Source organism: Stegodyphus dumicola, chromosome 6 (assembly GCF_044657685.1).
Source record: "Stegodyphus dumicola isolate Sdum_Otavi_A_Nest chromosome 6, ASM4465768v1".
NCBI classification, from domain to species: Eukaryota; Metazoa; Arthropoda; class Arachnida; order Araneae; family Eresidae; genus Stegodyphus; species Stegodyphus dumicola.
In genome coordinates, this window is record NC_140773.1 from 20,467,478 (window position 1) to 20,488,568 (window position 21,091).

A 21,091-nucleotide genomic window follows, 5' to 3' on the forward strand; every position below is an offset into this window, starting at 1 on the left:
ATATTTGTTTACATTCGAACTTAGCAGAATAGTGAATTAAGTCAGTTTCTGCAACTGCACTGTCTTTTTGCCGAATGGGACCAAAAGTAAACTTTAAGTTTTGGGCCCCCCCCCCCAAAAAAAAAACTGCGTTCTTGCTCGCTGGCAGAATTGCTTGTTTTTGCGTAGAAACTCTAATTTTAATCGTAATTTTTTAAAAATTATTTTAACGTATTTGGTGTTTTATATTTTTTGCTAGATTTTGAATGCTTAACTGCTTTATTGAAAGTTTATTAGTTAAATTCAAAAGTATCAAAAATAGGAGTAAAAATATTCCTCAATCTTTTTCCCTCACAAATCGTTACGTGAATATACACTTAAAATTCTTAAAGTCTAGAAACATATACGTGCAGTATTAACATCATACGATGATTTATTGGTGCTTTATTTTTTACTAGAATACTTTGTACGAAGATGTTTAAAATGTTCGAAGTTTTTGAACCGCTTTTTTTTTTCCATCACGATGTTTATTCTACGATGTTTTAGAACGAAGATATTTACTCATTGCTTTCTTCTCTTTCACGATGTTTTCTTTTTGCACTTTCCCTCGATATTTTCGTCCCCGATGTTTCTCCGCGATGTTTTCGTCCGTAATCCTTTATCAATCGCTTTTAGATAAAATCGTGTAAATCAGCTTTCTGGAGCTTTTCTTATGGATAAAAACAAATACAAAAAGTATAGTGGCGTATTTAAAGTATTTTAATACTTTTTTGTTTAACTACTACTTAATCGTAATATCTGAAGCTGTGTGAAAATGTATAATCTTGTGTATTTTTCATCTATTGATAGGAATCGGTAGTTTAAACTGGCATAATAAACTTAATATACGTCATTCTTTTTCTTAACGTTTTCTGGTTATCGATAGCCTCTTTTGTACTCTTTCTGGTTTGCAGTTTAGTGCTGTAGCATAGTTTTAAAGAATTGGCAAACGAAATGCATTTGCGTAATATCTTTTCCGATATCTTCTATTCTTTGATGAGGAATGTGCATGTACATAATTCGTCAACCATGAATCCATCCATTTGTCATCACTGGAAACAAAGTAAAATCGATACACTGCTCAACCATGTAATTACATACTGTTGCTACAATTTTTTTAAAAGATACTACTCGTTCAATTTACTTGATTTAACGATTTAATTGCATTTAGATACATAGCGACTTACAATTTGCTGCAGTCAGCAACTTCTGCTTTCCGCTGTATCAGCGGTTTACCTTTTCCGCCTTGAGTGCCGTCAGTGTCGAGCAAATAATTTTCACACTTGAGATGAGGCGTCTGTATAAAATCCGATTTAAATATTTTGCTCTGAGGGAAGCCGAATAAGAGATATATATTGGGGATTTCAGAGTTTTCAAGACATTCACTGCAGTGAGGGAAATAATTTAGAATTTGATTAAAAGAAAGGACTTAGAGGTATGATGTGGAGGAGCCATGAATTGCGTTCCCGTCAATGGATGGAAATTTCTTCTTTCTTTTATTCATTTTAAAGGATTAGAAACTAATTTATGGACAGGGAATCAAAAACAGATGTACATAACTTTGGACATTTGGAAAGAATTTTCATAACATTTGCTTTAATTGCGAAAACTCCCAGAGCAAAACTGGATTGATTTATATAACATCTGGCTGAGTAATTTATTAAAAGAAATAATTAAATTCGAAATCAACAATTCCATATGTATAAAGAAAAATGAATAATTTAGAAGAATGTACGCGTACAAAATAGACTGCCGGTAGAAATCAAAATACAAACGCATACAAACTATCATATAGAATGTAAGCGTATAAAATAGAAAATAGACTATCGATAGAGACTAAAATAAAGACGTATATAAAATAGCATATATAATTTAAGCATATATTAAAATAGGCTGCCGGTGGAGACTAAAATAAAGACGCATAGAAACTAGCATATAGAATGTAAGCGTATAAAATAGACTGCAGGTAGAGACTCAAATAAAGACGCATATAAAATAGCATATAGAAGGTAAACGTATAAAATAAACTGTCGGTAGAGACTAAAATAAATGCGTATATAAAATACCACATAGGTGGTAAACGTATAAAATAGACTGCCAGTAGAGGCTAAAATAAAGATGCATATAAAATAGCATATAGAGCATAAGCGTGTAAAATAGACTGCCGGGTAGAGATTAAAATAAAGACGCATAAAAAATAGCATGTAGAAAGTAAACGTATAAAATAGACTGCCGTTAGAGATTAAAATAAAGACGCATATAAACTAGAATATAGAATGCAAACGTATAAAATACACTGATGGTATACACTGAAATAAAGACGTATATAAACTAGCAATATAGAATGCAAACGTATAAAATAGATTGCTGGTAGAGACTAAAATAAAGACCCATATAAAAAATAGCCTATAGAAAGCAAACGTATAATCTAGACTGCAGGTAGAGATTAAAATAAATACGACTAAAATAAAGATTAGTAAGCTATACATAGTAATGCAAAGTTTATGTTTATTAAGAATGTTGCGAATTTTGTCCAGATTTAAATAGTTTCATTGAAATTTGATTTTTTCTGTATACTGTAACATGAAAATCTGAAAAAGCCAAGCTTTGCCAGAAAAGTAAGAATACAGAGGCAAGACTATTTAACATTGTGTAAATCACTATCTTAATGAATTGGCCAGACATTGCCAGTACTGTACTGTAATTAATCTATATACGCAACTGTAACCGTATCCGGCCCGCATATACCTTCCACTAATTTCGAGATGTACTAGAGATTTCTCGGCGCCGGGGTAAACTATATAAGAGCGGAAAGACCATTAGTTTAGTAGATATTTGTTCAGAGCTGAAGTTGGAGTAATGAGATATCCGAGAGGGCTTCGTCTTTTAGATGCGCTTAGCAATGCGTTGTGCTTAAGGTTCTTAGTAGTTTCTAGTGTAATTACTGACTGTATTCTGAGATATTGTGAAGAGCTGTACGGCTATTTATGTGGAAAGTTCAAGAACTGTGAAGCAGTTCTTTGGCAAAATAAATTTTATCAAGTTGTCATCAGTTGTGCGGGCATTCAAACTGTTACGAACCCATGCGCACGCGACAATAATATTGCTCATATCAGTCGTAAAGGGCTAATTAAAAGTCTGTTGTAAGATTTCTGAATGGATAATTTGATTTGCAAAGCATCTGTTATATTTCGTAAAATAGATTTAAGGAAATGCGACAGAAATCTCAAACAATTGTTTCCTATTTTTTTTTTTTATTACAGCGGGATTGCTGATTACATAGACCGATCTCTTTGCTTTCGTTATTCTGAAATTCATGTTTTAAAAGCATTTGTTAATGCTGAATGTTGATAATTCATGTTTTAAAAGCATTTGTTAATGCTGAATGTTGATAATTCATGTTTTAAAAGCATTTGTTAATGCTGAATGTTGATAATTCATGTTTTAAAAGCATTTGTTAATGCTGAATGTTGATAATTCATGTTTTAAAAGCATTTGTTGATTGCATCGATGTCTCAGTTTTCATATGCTTAATCTAGTATGTGAATTTTGTATTTAAAAGTATCTAATTATTTATGAAAAAGGAGCTAAAAATCAATTTCAAATAGATTCTGCAACTTCTTTACAGACAAGACAGGTATACTTGGCAGAGAGAATTTATTGAGTCATCTGGGGTGTTTTTTTTTCTTCTTTTCTTATGATAAATGTAAATAAAGCAATGCAAAAACATTAGAAAATTTCATTGAATTACATAAGCACGATTTAATTCTATTATTGTTGAATTTGTGAGTATTTTCAGTTTCATTATGTGCTATAGATTTCAAATTACCTGGTCTTTAGTTGATAATTAAGTAATTTCATTTTGAATTTTGAACTTCTTTGAATTTAAACTGCGATCTACTCATTAAATTTGAAGGAAATTGGAAGGGACCAAGAATATGTCTCATTTACAATAAATAAAACATAATAGCGTAATGTCTTGAATTTTGTTTTTGAAATTCCTTCTCTTAAAAATCACTTTTAGTGAAGAAGTGCAGTGAAGTGATTTAAGTCATTATGAGAAATCTGAAGCAAAATATTACTTTAAATACACACACACATATATAAATATATTATAAATTTTCATGTTTGGGAACTTTAGCGAATAAACATTTAAGTCAACTAAATCCCAAAGCACATGTAAATTAAATTGGAAAAAAAAAAAAAAAAAGAAACGCATAAAAACTCTTCACTTACAGTGACGATACTGACAACAGGCATTGCGAATTTTTATTCTGAAAATGACATTTGGTGTTATCTTACATACTGTAACTCTTATCTGTCAGCTTGTGACATGTAAAAAGAGTAAATTTAATTTTTTTTTAGTTTAACAGATGAAGAATGACATTGCTTAAATAAAGAAGAAAAGCCAGCAAGCGTAAGCAATTTTAACTGCATTTATAATGAAAACTGGTAAACTTTTAAATTTCCAGAGATAAACGAAACAGCCAGACATGTCTGCCACCCTCTTTTTTTTTTCTTTGGTTTAGTATTCTATGTTCTCGAGGTGATACTTTCTGCTTTACATACGCTTTCGAGTAATACTAGTATTAAAGTATTCATTCCAACTAAAACAGTCGAAGTAGCTGAGAAAAGTTTAAAGAAATAGAAGATTTTTATTAAAATCTTACATTTTGGACATATAATAAATTTTTTGCTTGTAATTTGGGAAACCGCTTTTAAGTTAATGTTATTAATTGTTAAAAAGTAAGTAAATTTACGAGTACTAATTTGCGTAAAAATGAGATTTTTGAGAAAATGAATTTTCTTTTTTCTTCAGTTTTCATACTCAATATTGTAAACAAGGAGAAACACAGAACAGTACTTTTCTGCGTTTCATTTCGAAGAATGTTCGTACGACTATAAATCGTGTAACGAAAATGAATTACGATTCTACATCATTATTTGTGGATTTTAATATCATATCTTGCCCCGCAATAAAATATAAAGTTTTCAGTAACATATTGTAACAGATTTAAATAATATTAAAATCTTGTAGTTTAAATAACTTAATTAGATGAACATTAAGGTATTTGTGAATGGCAATATTTGAAACCAGACTCGAGTGCCTCGTGCGACTCTTGCACAAAGAATGTAATTTATTTTTTAAATAAGTTTTTAGAATATGTTTTCTCTTCTTGTTTGTATGTCGCCGTTTTTTTGAGTGTTAAATAAAAGTTATTGCTGTGTTCCATCATTGGAGTTGCTTCATATTGCCAAAGAAGCATCACAGTCTTAATTATTTTGGAGGCACTGACCGATATCGAATAATCGTGCGTATTTTTATTTCATTAGTTCATCACTGAACATAATATTAGTGATACCAGATTATTACTTCGTGTTAATATTGAATTGCTTTATTTTTTTAGTTCATCACTGAACGCAATATTAGTGATACCAGATTATTACTTCCTGTTGATATTAAATTGCCTTATTTTATTAGTTCATCACTGAACGTAACTTCCTGTTGATATTGAATTGTCTTATTTTATTAGTTCATCACTGAACATAATATTAATGATACCAGGTTATTACTTCCCGTTAATATTGAATTGCCTTATTTTATTAGTTCATCACTGAAAGTAATATTAGTGATATCAGGTTATTACTTCCTGTTAACACTGAACTGCCTTATTTTATTAGTTTATCACTTGAACGTAAACTTAGTGATACCATTTTAATGCCGTTTCTACTAGAGCTGAAAGGAAAAGAAATATAGCTGAAGAGCAGATCTTTGAACCGATGAAGGAAGAAAATAAAGCATCCAGAGATGTATTTGAAGAAGAAGTTAAATCACCAGAATTAAACGTGGAAAGATGTTCACGAAAATTTGAAAAACGATAAAGAAATTAATATTGAGAATCATTTTGCAATGCAGCGTTATCATGATCTTTCGGCTTTTGATTTGATATCAAAGCCGCTACTAATAGACGAAGAAAACAATTGTCGAAAGCAAATGACAAATGAATATTATCCGAAAGGCACAGATGAACTGAGGAAAGGCTTTGCTGTGAATTATAGCCGAGGAACTGGTCCACCATGGAAGAGATCTAGGCGCTGTCAAGAAAAAAAAAGAAGACTAATTTGAGCACTGTCCATTTTCTTCCTATTTAAATGTGGTGTAAAATATTTGTTTTAAATTTAAAATTTTCGGCCTGAAAATTTGGAAACTTATGAGAGAAGTTATCTTTTCTCTTTAAGCAATTGAGCAAGCCGAGCTTATAAACTTTCGAAATTTACATAACTTTTCCCTTCGGTAAAAGTCTCTCCGTTGGGGGAGAGGTTGTAACAGATTTAAATAATATTAAAATCTTGTAGTTTAAATAACTTAATTAGATGAACATTAAGGTATTTGTGAATGGCAATATTTGAAACCAGACTCGAGTGCCTCGTGCGACTCTCGCACAAAGAATGTACTTTATTTTTTAAATAAGTTTTTAGAATATGTTTTCTCTTCTTGTTTGTATGTCGCCATTTTTTTAGTGTTAAATAAAAGTTATTGCTGTGTTCCATCATTGGAGTTGCTTCATATTGCCAAAGAAGCATCACGATATTATATTAAATGCTCTTTTCTGATCATTTTGATATTTTTAGTCCACTTTCAAAAGTCATCCAAATTTAATTGATGCTAGTACAATGAAGCAGTTCATCAGTCATGCAAAACAAAATTATTTCTTAACATAAACCGTAATAACTATTTATGTTTCCGTTGCTGTTTCAGTATTAAGTTTGTAATCGCTGTGTAAAAATCTGAATCTAAATCACATACGTAAACATTATAATTTCCTAAAATGACAAGTGCAAAAGATATTAGAGCCTAAATTTGCCCATCATGTTTCCCTTAAATATGCTCCATTATGGATGATACAATTTTTCATCTTCCCAAACCATTCCTGAAGGCACTGAAGGTACAAGTCGGAAGGAGCATTTCCAATACACTGGAAAAAGTATAAGGTACTAGAAGTGGACGCATCCCGTCCCAAACTAAACAAGTTGGCCTTATGGTCATAACAGGCCTCGCCCAGTTCAACAAAGTATTAGGTATTTTCTCCCTCATTCTTGCATGCCTTCGTGGTATAACGATTAGCACACTCGGAGCGTATTCGAGAGGTCCATGTTCGAGTCCCAGCGACGGAGTTGCTCATTTTCCATGTCTCTTGCTTGAAAACAACCTAATGAGTCTACACCTGCTTTCGAACTACAAGGTGGTGGACAACCATGGAGGTAGGAAGTAAGATGGAGTCGCCCTAAACAAGTTTCTCCGTACCCTGCTCTGAAGCACCGGCGATCCCTACGTGGTGACCAAAACATTGGGTCATTTACCATTGAGTTCTATGGGATTTGACGCGTTCGGGTGTAAATATTTTGTAATTACGTCGCAAATATACATATAAATGTATATATTTTCTTTTTCTACAACACTTCATAGTCCTAAGTATGTGAAAATAATATATTTTTAAACAATATTTCATTCTGAACGGAATTAAATGCTATACTTTTCACAGGACAGTTTTCTCAGAATGGTTTTATTTGAATGAAATATTTTCACAAGTTTTCGTTAATGACATTAGAAAAAAAACTTAAGATAATTCGATTTTATTCGGTTAAGGTACAAAAATTAAGATCAAAGTTTATTGTATTATTAATATTAAAATTATGCGTTATTTCTTTTCTATTTATAGAGCTTCTTCCTAAATTACTTTCTTAAATATGACATGATTTTTTGGTTTCTTTTAAATCGAAAAATGTAAGTCAATTTATAATTAATGCTCTATTCGGTTCATTTTAAATTAGAGAATTATTAGGAATTAGCGAAATACTTTAAATAAGTATTTCGCTAATTCCTAATAATTAAACAGGTATTAAATAGTATTTGACTTTTCTCTGAACATTTCTGAAAGTGAATAAAATAAGTTTTTTTTAAGTATTATTTAAAACTTGTAACTGAGTTATTATAAAATGTAAAGGGAATAATTCTTTTAATTATACTTATCAGATTTTTTTTTAACCTTCATTTCAACAATACATATTCCAAAACTTTTTATTACGTTCTTAAGTGCGCATCTCATAGCATTTGCTTTACAATACCTTTTAACAAATTGCTTTCCAGTACGAACAATTCTTGCTTAAATAGTTTTATAACGTATTTGTCAACAGGATTTCAATTTATGTTTACAATTCAATATTAAGGTTATTATATATTTAGATAACATTTATAATCATTATAAATTAGATACATTTAATCATTAGATTTCTTCACAGTACTTTCACAGTTGTTTATAAGGGAATAAATTCTTCATTTCAAATACATTTTTAAATAATTTAATGAATATTTAAGTCTTTTGTCAAAGGCGATACATGCTTTTAGCAAGCACATGCATAAATACCCATACATATTTCCTATTTATCATTTCCGGCATGTGCAAATCTTTAATTTCTGTGCATTCACTATAATTTTCGTGTAAAGTAATTTACACTAATTTAGCATACACCCGAAAATTTTACATAAAAATATATATGAATGTAATTTGAATGAAAATTATAAGTATTATTTTTAATACCCACCCAAAGGTCAGTTTTTCTTCAAAATTCCTCCACGATGGCATCTCTCTCTTTAGGCAGATAGCCCTTGCATGCGTTACTCTATTTAATAAAAACTTAATCTGACCTATGTGCCTAATTACAAATATTTTAACATACATAATTTTATATTTACATTTAGCCATCAAGTTTCAAACTTTTCAAATCTTTTAGAAAATAAATTTTGGCAGATCTCTTTTAGCAATTTTCTTAAAATCTATATTTTTGTAGTGCAGCAGCTTAGAATTTTATAAAACAAATTCATAATCAAAATCGCTGTTGTTAGTTATCGAAAAATAACCAAGATGTGATGTTTGCGTAAATGTCAGTAAACTATACAAATTGCTATTATCCATCACACTATGAATGTTTCTTTCATGCGAGAGTGTCTCTTTTTCGATTTCTATGGAACTGTCGTGTGTCGAAATACTATCAGAATCTTGTCAAGCGAGCTCCTGAATGTAAACAAAGAACACCCCGTCTGGTGACCCAAGCTTCAAAGCAGTGCTTCACTTCTAGCGCGGAATGGCCCCTCCTCCCTTTCCTACCGCCATGTGGACAACAATTCGTCACCAACATGATTTGGCAACTGAGTCCCCTAATCTCCAATTGCCCTTTAAAAGGGGGATTTTCTCCCTCCTCCCCGTAGGCTTTCCATGGAGGTAGGAAAGGGTTACTTCCTACCTAAAAGTTACTTCCTACCTCCATGAGGCTTTCGTGGTATAACGATTAGTAATTTGAAGTCCCGGAAAACTTCCCGGCAGGGAAAGCTGGTGTGGCTTGGAGCATTGCCGTAAGTGACAAAGCTTTGCTACTGTTTTTCATGAACCTTCTTCATGATTGCTGGAAACAAATAGTTGTGTACCGTTGGCAATGATGGTATGGCGCTTCTTTAACCTTACTATCCCAAGATGGGCTGTTCGAACGAAGAATATGGCAACCATTTTTTTTTCAAACCTTGAGCAACATTTACTCGTTGGAGTTGATTAGGATTCATCTCGGAAGATTCATTAACGGACTGCTGTTTGCTCTGGGGTCATAAAGGTATAAAAACGTTTTTTGCCTCGTTGGAATAGAGTACACATCATAAAAGCATTTAAGCGTATTTTTTGCATCAGTGTGCCCGTGCCAGCTTTTATGCCCATGCCATTTTGTGAAGAATTCGTCTGCAATGGAAGCATTTGAACAGTCAGATAACTATATAGGATCATTTGAATATGAGTCATGCTGATACCTCAACGGCACGAATATCTGCGTATGCCATTCCCTTGTAGCCTCAATCATATCATTCCCTGCCGCAACAGAACCGGAAGAATGAAATTTCTGTCTGCAACTTAAATCGAAATATTTGTACTCTTCCTGAGGGAACAGACCTACCTGATGACCTACAAAGTCTTTCCGAAAGATGATCTCCAAAGTCATCTTTCGGAAATGCTTTCTTCTTAACACTGCCCACCCTTACCATCACATTTCATCACATTCCACATTATTCGTGATACAACGCTAAAAGGTAATTCAAATCTGTTGAACTGCCGTACGTTTATAACATATCTTATGATTATAGCACTGGACAAAGTATATAATTATAGCACTGGACAAAGTATATAATTATAGCACTGGACAAAGTATATAATTATAGCACTGGACAAAAACTTTATTATACGTTGCTGCATATAAAAACTGTCAGTTTGTCCTTGTATATGATGATAATGATAATAGAATATTCTACAGCTCAGAAAGCATTTAAATCATTTAAAAAATGTAAGCTACATAAAAACGTAAATGTTAATCTAAATGGACGAGGTTTCATTTTAGGAAACCACTAAGGAGATCGAAACTTTTTTTTTAAATAAATGAAAAGCTGTTATTACACACTTTACCAGATATTTTCTCCTTCCTTTCCTCATTCATTCGTTCTGTAACTGGAAGCACTTTAGACACGTATTGGAGAGGTACAGAATCCTGGTAACAGCACTGCGGTGTTTTCAAGTTCCCGCATCTATATAACCTAATAACTCAACAACTTCCAGCAGTTTTAATCAAAAGTATTTTTATAAAGTTTTTTCTTTTTTTTTCCTATGGTACATTTAGTCATTTGATGTCCCTTGAGAGTTTTGGTAAGCTTTTCTCAATAATCCAATTCAAAATGAGATGGAATAATTAAAATCGTAAAAACAACCTTGTATTTAGCGTAAGTATATAGAAACACTCAATCTATTTCGAGGGCAGCTAAAGGTCCCTCCTCATCAGGAGAAAGAAATATCTAAAAAGAAGAAAAATAAAGGGGGAAAGGAGTCTCAGAAACACGTGGTCCTTATCAGCACTTCACGTGGTTATAACCGGATTTTTGATCAGAGTTATACAGGCCGCCTACTTTTACTGAGCCAGGCTATCTGATCAAACATGTAACACAAAGGACAAGAAAAATTAGCGAAGTTAAAAATAGGGAGCGAGGGGCAGATGCACCTTCACGTTCAAAATCTGAACTTCGAATAAGCAGCCACTTAATGAATTTTTTATACCCTCTGGTAGTACCAAACGCGACGAGGTAACGCCATCTATCGGCAAAAATAACTAAATTAAGATAGTAGAATTTTAAAGGCATTAGGAAGGACTGGATTGGACTTCAAATCATTAACTAAACCTGCTAAATCTTTGTGAATATGAAAAACCTCAAGAAAATCCAATTCACCTATGGAAGAAGCCTTTTGAATAATTTTTGCAGACCCAAAGTCAAAATTATGGTTAAATGTCCAACTATGATACGCTATTGAAGACTTGTTAATTTCGCCTTTTCTGACATAAGATTCATGTTCCTTGATACGAAACTTCAACGCTCTTTTTGTTTGGCCAATATATCTTAAATCACACTGAATAATTAGTTCTATAAGGTATTTCTCCCGCCTTATTAGCGTGCCTTCGTAGTGTGGTGTTCTGCACGCTGGGCGCGTGTTCCAGAGGCACGTGGTTCGATTCCCGGCGAAGGCGCTGCTCATTTTTCATCTGCCCTGCTTCAAAATTCTTAATGTCTCTACAGTTCAATTATACGATCATTTATATATGAATATGCACGAATTATATTAATTACATAAATATACATTAAATTTAATATATAATAATTTATGTAATTATAGGAGAAAATAAAATTTCTTAGTTAAGTAACTGCATAAATTCATTATCGCCAACATAACAATTTAATACAAGTATAGAAGTTGTACTTATGCTTTGACTTTTGCTGCACTATATTTAAATGCGAAAGTGAAGTAGAAATCACTTGAATAACGAACATGTTCTAAATATTTCCTTCAATTCACTTTTACCATATGCTGGCAAGAAGTGTTTTCTGAGCAAAAATGATATATTAAATTTAGTGATGCCATATTTTTACGAGCCTTTTATACTAGAAAACCATATGTTTTCTTTACAACTTGTTGTCTTTGAAGAAAATGAAAATACAGTCTTTCCTTGCTTCCATTGCTAAAGTTTTCATAGAAGACAAAAATAGATATGTTTATAAAAAGACTGAACTTTCAGTCATATTAGAAACTCAGCCTCTTGAACTGTAACAAGAACTGCTTCAGAAGAAAGATTAAAAATCATATAGGAAAAGATATTATGGCTTCGGTGATAAAAGCACACCCAGAATTTTATTTACTTTTTAAGAAACATAACATTTTCTTTCGCTGTGTGAAGAAGACAAAAATGTTTTTCTCATTTAGGACAAAATAAAATAAAACAACTTTAGTCTTATAGAGCATTTGGAAAATGATAACACAAGAAACACAACCCAAAAATTTCATAAGAAAGAGAAATCTGATTTTTTATTAGAATACGTTTCGCATCACTAATACTGTTTAATAGATTTATGTTATCCCTTTGTAAAAGAAAGGCTAAAAGAAGAGGGCTTTTGAAATAAATAATAAGTAGATCACGTAATAATAGGAATGACTGTAACGTCTGTAAAAAATTACTTATATCAACAGCTTGTAGCGTATTTCTGTAGCTAACTGAAAATAAAAGAGTGTTTTTAGTTTTATTCATTTGTTGTTTTGGTATAATAGTTTAATAATCGATTTCAGGACAAGTATCATTAATTTTCATCTACTCTAGAAAACTCATTTTCTTTTGCTGATTGAATATGCTGAGAGAAAATATATTTTTGTATTGATCAATCACTCTGTTTTCTGGGTCATAAAAATGATCTCACAAACATTGTTCACTACTAATACAAGACTTGATTGATAGCAAGACTGTATTATGCAGGTGGTCTTAAGCTTTATTTATACATTCATATATCACATTGTTTTTCAAATTGCATTCCGAGGAACCTCAGGATTCCATAAGTCAAACCGTGGGATTACGCGAGTCAAATGAAGCATTTGACATATGATAAAGAAAATGACGCACAATACTTTCCAAAACTAAACAGTTTCCTAATGGTAAATGATTTACATTTAGACAACAAACTATGCTACGGAAAAAAAACTATGCTATGGAAAACATTTTCCATTTGAAAAACTAAAAAAGCATATTTCCGATAAGAGAAAACTAAGTACGACTGGATAAAATTTCGTTCGAATACTATGATAAATCAGAAGACTTGCCAGTGAAGAAAAGGGTTTATCGATATATCAACAAATTCGAAGTTAAATCTAAATTTAAGCAAGAGCAGCTCCTAAATGTTTGGTCACAGATACAGGCAGAAGATCTACAAATTTCTCACACAGCTTTTCATGCAATTTGTGGCAACCTATTAAAAGGAATTTTTTTTTCAAATATGTCACCACATAAACAAATTAAATGCAGAATATGAAATGCCACTGCACATAAGATTAATACAACTACAGATTTTGATTGTGTGCTCGAGGAAAAAAATGCAATCACACTTTAAGTCACTAAATATATTGCAGGTGTAGGTGTCTCTTGGAACGCAAAATAATTCAAAGCCCCCGCTGCCGATAAGGAATTTCGGACACACAACCCTTCTGAGTAAGACACAGAAGAAAACACTTTGCCCTCATCCCACTAGAAAGAACGTAAGTTAATTAATGCTTTTTCTGGCCTTTTATATTTTCATGTACATTCCCTTTTATTCTTATTATCTATATATTCATATTTCAATTTTTATTATTTGATTTGTTTTTGCAAAGATAGCATTATGATTCTTAAATTTTTTAATATTTATTTCAATTACTTTGAGTTCTATTTCATAATTCCAATTAAGATTGCCAATGTTTAATTTTTATACAAATAGTTTTGTATTAACATGCATAAAAACGAGGGTGTCGGGGTACAATTACTGAAGTATTTTATCAATTTTACTGCGTAAATTGATTTTCACTCAAAATTTGTATTAGCGAAAATGCTTAATTCAGAATGAGTTCTTTGGTACTGTACTTTGGTTCTAAATACCTTCACTTCAAGGAATTATTTGGCCTAACTTAATTTGCCAGATTTTCATCACCATTATTACTTGAGTAAAAGACAAAACACCTTCGTATTTATTAATTATTGTTCATTGAAAGAGAGTTGGTTTGTTCCCCTTGAAAAGTCAACTAATTTCCGATCAACAGCAATAATTACTTGCTTTTAATTTAATTTCTTTTTCAAAGTTTGAAATTTTGTTATTCATGATTTTATTCAAGTCCCCGTAAAACATTGTTAACAATTTACATTCAAGTTACTTTAAAACAATTTTCGGAATTAAACTTCCTACCTCTGGGTTCACTCTTTTTAGATACTTCTACTAAAATTAATATTAGAAGATAATGTAATCAATATTTCTTTAGTAAATAAATTATTATTACTTTACTTTGCAGCTATTGCGCAAGTAGTAGAATAACTTCATTTCACACTAAGTGAATTTAAGATCACACAATATGTATATATATATATTGCTTCAAAAGAATAAATTGAATTTAATTAAAAAAATAAATTTAAATACATATTTAATTAAATATTCTTTGCGCCATTGCTGCAAGGAATGAAATTTAAATTTAAACAAATTTAAATTCTTAACAAATACGTATAAAAGTAAAAAAGCAAATTTAAATTCTAAAAAAAGGAAAAAATCCAAACTAATTTAAAATAATTTTAAAAAATGTGCAAACATGTAAAAGATTTAATTCTCGAAATAATCTACAATATCATTTAAATTCAGAAGCATAAGCAAATCAAGTGCAAAATCTATCCATGAAAATAAATCTAATTTAATAAATTAAAACTAAATTAAACAATTTTTTTTTTAAATGCATATGTGAATGACCGTAGAGTAGGCAGGAGACAGACTTATCAAGGGGAAGTTGCCTCCAAACCTAACTCTCCAATCATTCAATTCGTGTTTCGTCATTCATGCAGGCAAGGGTAAAAGTCAAAACCAAAAGTAATTCCAATAAAGTGGTACCCTTAGAAATTAACATTTAAGTATTAACATTTAAGAATTAAAGGTTAAAAAGGAAAATACTAATGAAGTCTTTTGAGAAACAAGCAAGTAAAGTTAAGAATTAAACTTTTTCTTAAAAAATTAAATTTTTTAAAAATTAATTTTTTATAAAATAATAAAAAAAATCTAGAAACCAATGTATTTTAGAAATCCTTGTCTACAGAAACTTCCCCTACACGAATATGCATATCAATAAAAAGAAACTATAAAAGAACTATACATAATCCATATAAACCAATAAGAAACAAAAAGAACTAATTCACAATTTTTAAAAAACAAATATATATTTAAAAATATAATTTCATATTTAGAAAATACTTAGATACTACATAATTTTTTTTTTAAATACTTAAAGCAAGTAAATAGTAAGTTTTAATTCTAACTTACCTACTATATGAGTGTTGGGGTCTGCAAAAGTGTTGTGAAAGAGAAGTAAGTGTGTTCTTCAAATTATATAGATGGCGCTTATGTAGGTAAAGTTGAGTGTCAAGCTGCTATCTTTGTTATGGTAAAAAATTTTTGTAAACATGAATATTAAAAATTAATTAAATTAAATTAAAAATACTAAAGGTAGTAATATCAATTATTTAGGGAGTTAAGTAAGTGAGCCAATCAAGAGATGTAAGTTTGCTTGAAGGAAATTAAAGTGAAGTGGTATGTGAAAAAAATGTAAACTGTTTGTAATTTGAAATGTGTGTTCTGTTGAAAAATTGTGAAAATTGTTATATATGTAATATAGATTTTTAAACTGTAATTTTGAGGTTCTTTGCTGCGTCTGTAGAACGACAGAACTTCGTAGATACCTAAGATATGGAGAAGGGAAAACTTAGCAGACATGGCTGTAGAATGAACACTCCTTGATAACTAATTTTTAAACATATATTCTTCTTTACACATCATCATTATGGGGGCGATATGCAAATACAATTCTACATAGCTTAAATAGCATAACTTGTTTTCGAACTAAGTGAATTTTAAGATCATACAACATTATATATACATTTACATATATATATATATATATATATATATTAATTATTGCTCAAATTTACTAAAAGTTTTAATTTCTATGCTTTCAAAATAAAGATCACCAAACTTTCTGGAAGCTGGTCTATATTTAATACTTATATAAATTAATATTCCCCAATGTTTGTAACTTAACTTCAGTGTTATGCAATGTATTTTTAGAAATGCATTGAAGCTCGAGAGCTTCAATAACAAAGAAATACGCATGCGCCTAGAAGTAAATAAAAGTTATTTACTATGTTTAGAACGGATTCTAAGAATATTTTTTTATTTTATTTTTTTTTTTTATTTCTAGAGACATTTCAAAATTCATTCATGTATTTGTTCTCGTATATTTTATCATTATTCTCTCAATTTTCTTCTTTACTTCTCTACAAGTATATCCTGTTTCTTCATTTCTTACATATAAGTTGAGATTCGGTTACTCTTAACCTTGAACTTATCTTTAGAGAGAAATTGAACGTTCTCTGTTGTTATTATATTTCGGTTTCAGGAATATTTCGAAATCTAAGAAAAACTGAAATTCTTGTTATCTGCTTCCAGAAAGGTCGCTTTGTGGGTGGATTTCTAACACTGGTTTAGGATGGTTTGGCCACAGAACAATACTCACTTGTTCACGTTACTTGACAGTATGGGAAAATTTCATCAGAATGTATAGGTGAAACGAAAGATACACCATATTTAAGTTTTAAATATGAGAAACAATTCTGTTTATGCTTATAAATACTTATATACTTGTAAGGATTAATTTTATTAACAGTTAAATTTTAAGTTCCTTTCCTGTGAAATTCTTAACTTCAACTTACTACTTCCGGCCAGAACGTACTTTTGGAATCTTGCTAAATATTTAATGAGAAGAAGCGGTATTTAAACCACGAAGTTACTTACTGAGTCAGAGAGAATCAGAGTTTCTGATATACGCGCGTCTGCCTTTTTGGCCACTCTCTTTCTCAAAGCTGTTATTACGCTCGGCCGTACTCAGGCTCTTGCTAAGCTTCGTAGTCAAATAAGTTAAGGGGCCAACTTGATTTGAACCCTGATAGCTTCGGTTATCCTTCTTTAGTTAATCTTAGTTTTAGTTTAATTCTTAGTCTTTTAAGTTCAAGCCCAAGTGCGGGCTTTGCTTGTACACTCCCAGGCGGAGTTTTGTTAAATCTTATTGGAATAATAAAGGGTTAGTTACCCTTCTATCTTGTTGTTTCTTGTCACCGAACTTAAGCGATTATTCGCTTATCAGTTTTTAGATTCTTCCCTTCCAACATTAACTTAGAATTCCAAAGTGAGGAACTCTACATACTTTTCTTTTGTTTGGTTTTTATATTGCCTTTTTCGTTTACCAATTATCTCTAACTTCAAACTGAATTCATGAAGCAGGATGAAATTCAGAAGCTGATTATCATTTGGGCATAATGTTCTACAGTATCTCGAAACAAATTATCTTACATGTTATCATGACCTTGTTTTTTCGAATGAAAACAGGTAAAGTGAGGACTAGAGATTCCTGAAAGGGCTCTTTGCTTAGGGCTTCATATTGTCCCTGGTGAAATTGCATCAAAAGGCTTAGCGCCTTATACTATGGCATTGCATCTCTTCGTACTATACCTTCGGAAAACTTAGGTAAGTTTTTGGTTATGGCATACTATTTTATGGGAATCTTCCATAAAAACTTAGAGGCAGCGTTGCGCTAATGTCTTTCTTAGTGCCATACTGGGGAAGATAACTACAGCTTTTAAGGGCCCTCGTTCTAACATTTGGCGATTCTTTTGTAGTCTTCATTCTCTGTAAATGAAATTTATGATGAAGAAATCTTGTAACATAAACTGAATTTCTAATACCAGTAAAACACAAGTGGGTTTATTTGTCATTGTTTCGGTAGTGAAATTCTGTGCTGTAACCAATCCTTTAACATAAACGGGTGGACTAACTGTGACAACAATGCTGCCCTCTGGTGAGTAGCCAGAGAAGTGCTTCAGTAAAAGCCAAGCGTCCCACTTCATAAGTTGTATCAGACTCTTGCTCCGTAATTTTCTTAAAGTTAAATGTAATGTTCGTGTGTAACTTAAGGGGGCTCATACATCTTAAGCCCCTTATGATCTTCGAATATGTGACTGTTTCAAGAATTGGGATATTTTATTTATTTTAAAAGCAGTTACTTCCAAACTTTTACAGCTGACTACATAATATAGCTGCTTGGGAACTAGTAACCAGAAGGTTTGTGTTGCCACAAATATTTTTGTAATTTAATCCGCTTTGTGACAAAAGTTTTCGTCATGTTTCCACCTTGCGCGCATGATATTTTAAAAATGGCTAATGGTACGTACTTGAAAGTTGATGGAATTCTTTATGTGGGCACTATCTTCTAACTGAACCAAAAATATGATGAATATTTTAATATTAAAAATTTTTATGCACAAAAACATTACACATTTTTTAAATAAAATATATTTTTTAAACTCAACTTCAAATAAAGTAAAAATTTAACATGGAATTCTTAGAATTTTTGGTTCACAGTAGTTTTCAAGTGTTATAAAAGATACATATTAGATATGGAATAAAATTATGCAAAAGAATGTCTTAAACTGTGAGCGCAAGGTGGGAACATGACGAAAAATTTTGTCACAAAGCGGAATAAGTTATAAAAATATTTGTGGCAACACAAACTTTCTGATTACTATTTCATAAAGCAGCTGTATTACGTAGTCAGCTGTAAAAAGTTGGAAGTAATTGCTTTTAAAATAAATAAGTTATCCCAATTCTTGCAACAGTCACATATTCGAAGATATTATGGGTTTTAAGGTGTATGAGTCCCCTTTTAAACCTGTTAATAAATACTTGTTACACTATACAGGACTCTTCTATGACCTTATCTAAAACGATCCCCACACTGTGCTAATTAAGCTTTGTGTTCTGTGAGGTCAAGTTAGAAATTCACAAATCAGGGCAAAGAAGTTACTATTAAATTCTAAAATTCAGCTTATCTTTACAAAGTGGTTAAAGTGGCTACGAAGAACTTTGATAGCGTAACTACACAGGATCTATTAGGCTTTTAAAGACCTTCACAAAATAGCTTATCGCTGTGTTATTAATTAGCCAAAAGACTTTTAAAAAGTAGCTTAGTGTTTGAATTTTTTTTAATAATAATTAAGTTTATAATTATGATTTTCAAAAAAAATTTCAAGAGTATACAAGAGTTCACAAAACTGTAATCAATGATAAAGCGGTAAAAAAAAAGGTGTAAATAAAACACAGGTGAACGTGTGCATCAAAATAAACAATTAAAAAACAATAAAATGATAAAACAAAATTTTTATGAAAAAAAGTTTCATATTTTCAATTCAATTTCTGAGATCTTTATATCGCTAATAATGATGCCGAGAAACTGGAAGTAATTATTTTATTATTTATTACTGGATAAATCAAAATATTTATGAATTTGTGGGTTTCATGTGTAGATGTTACTATAATTTAACTCTTCACGATACCACCTCAATAAATATTGCAGAAAAACTAAAAGGGAAAACAATCTTATTTTTTACCAATTAAGGAAACTACCGTAGTTTTTCTAGAAAACTAGCTAACATTTTTTCTAAGAGTTCAATAAGAAGGTAATCTTTTATCAAAGCTCGTAAAATATTTTTTAAAAATTATAATAACCCTTTTTTTTTAGCATACAATTTGATGCTTCAGATTACACGACTGTTCTTTACCACAGTGGCAAATAATGTGCTTAGAAATCAGTAATGGTCAGGTAATAGCACTGTAATTTATATATAACCAAAAGTAAACAGGTAATTGGAAATCCAGTTCATGCCTGTTGAAGAAGAAAGTGTCACGTTTCAGTTAAAAGAGTAGAATTTGCATAGCTGATAGATGGAAGAACGTCATAAAAAAACACATAAGGCAGTAGAATTTTTCTCGCACTAAGAAACAACAAAGAAAGAAAAGCTTTCTCTAATCGAGGACAAAGCTTTCGAATGCACCGACGCAAATTTGCATATGACCTCGATGAATGTTCTCACAGTCGTGTCTTTCTTGTTATTTTGCCGACCGCCTTCTTTCAAGCAACTTTCTATCGTGAACAAAGCTATTCGGTCTCTTGTATGTTGGCATGAATGAATAATTGTAAGGGTCGCGACCCCACCGTGGGTCATGGGGAATAAAGGGTGCAGTACGAGAAGCATGCTAATTAAGTCTCTGTGTGTCACTCGTTCACTAATTACGGGAGTTTATTTCTTGGTCATTTAATTAGACTTAGGAAAAATTTGCTGTTGAGTAAGAATGACATTTACTGTGCTTCAACAAGGGGTAGTAATTGCACATTTTTCTGAAGAGTATTTCATGTGTAGATTTTGTGTTGTCTCTGTGATGAGGAGATACAGATTGTTTGAAAGAGGGTAATTGAATTTACACTCTCAGCTGAAATGCGGGTTGAATACAGAAATATAACAACTCTATGAAAGGCGTCAAAAATTATTCCAAGGACCATCTTAGCATTCAAAATATACAATTAACATTTAAAGTTTATTCGAATGTTGAATTTTAAATTTGTATAATCAATGTATGCTAAAAATATTAAAAAGAGATTAAAATTCGATCGATAAATAAAAACAGAGCTTCAAAACTTCAAAATCAGTGCATTTTTACCTCTCCTTTAAAGATATTTGTTTCTCTTTTCAAAAAAATTATAACTAATAGCCATAATAATAGTAATCAATAATTTGACATATATATCGATAACTTTACATATACTTTTGTAGTGGAAATTCATTACCATAAAATTATATAACCTATTTTCTGAAGTTCTTTGGAGCTGGGTTTGCTTTCTGAGGCGTTCAAATTTTCATATTTTTAATCAACAAATTATTTTGAATATTTGTTTTTTAATTTTGTGCAGTTATTTGAATAAGAAGCGAAGAAATTATAGAAACAAATAGTGATATTTAATGTTTATAGCCCTACTTCCCTCTGTTCCTCTTATATATACAT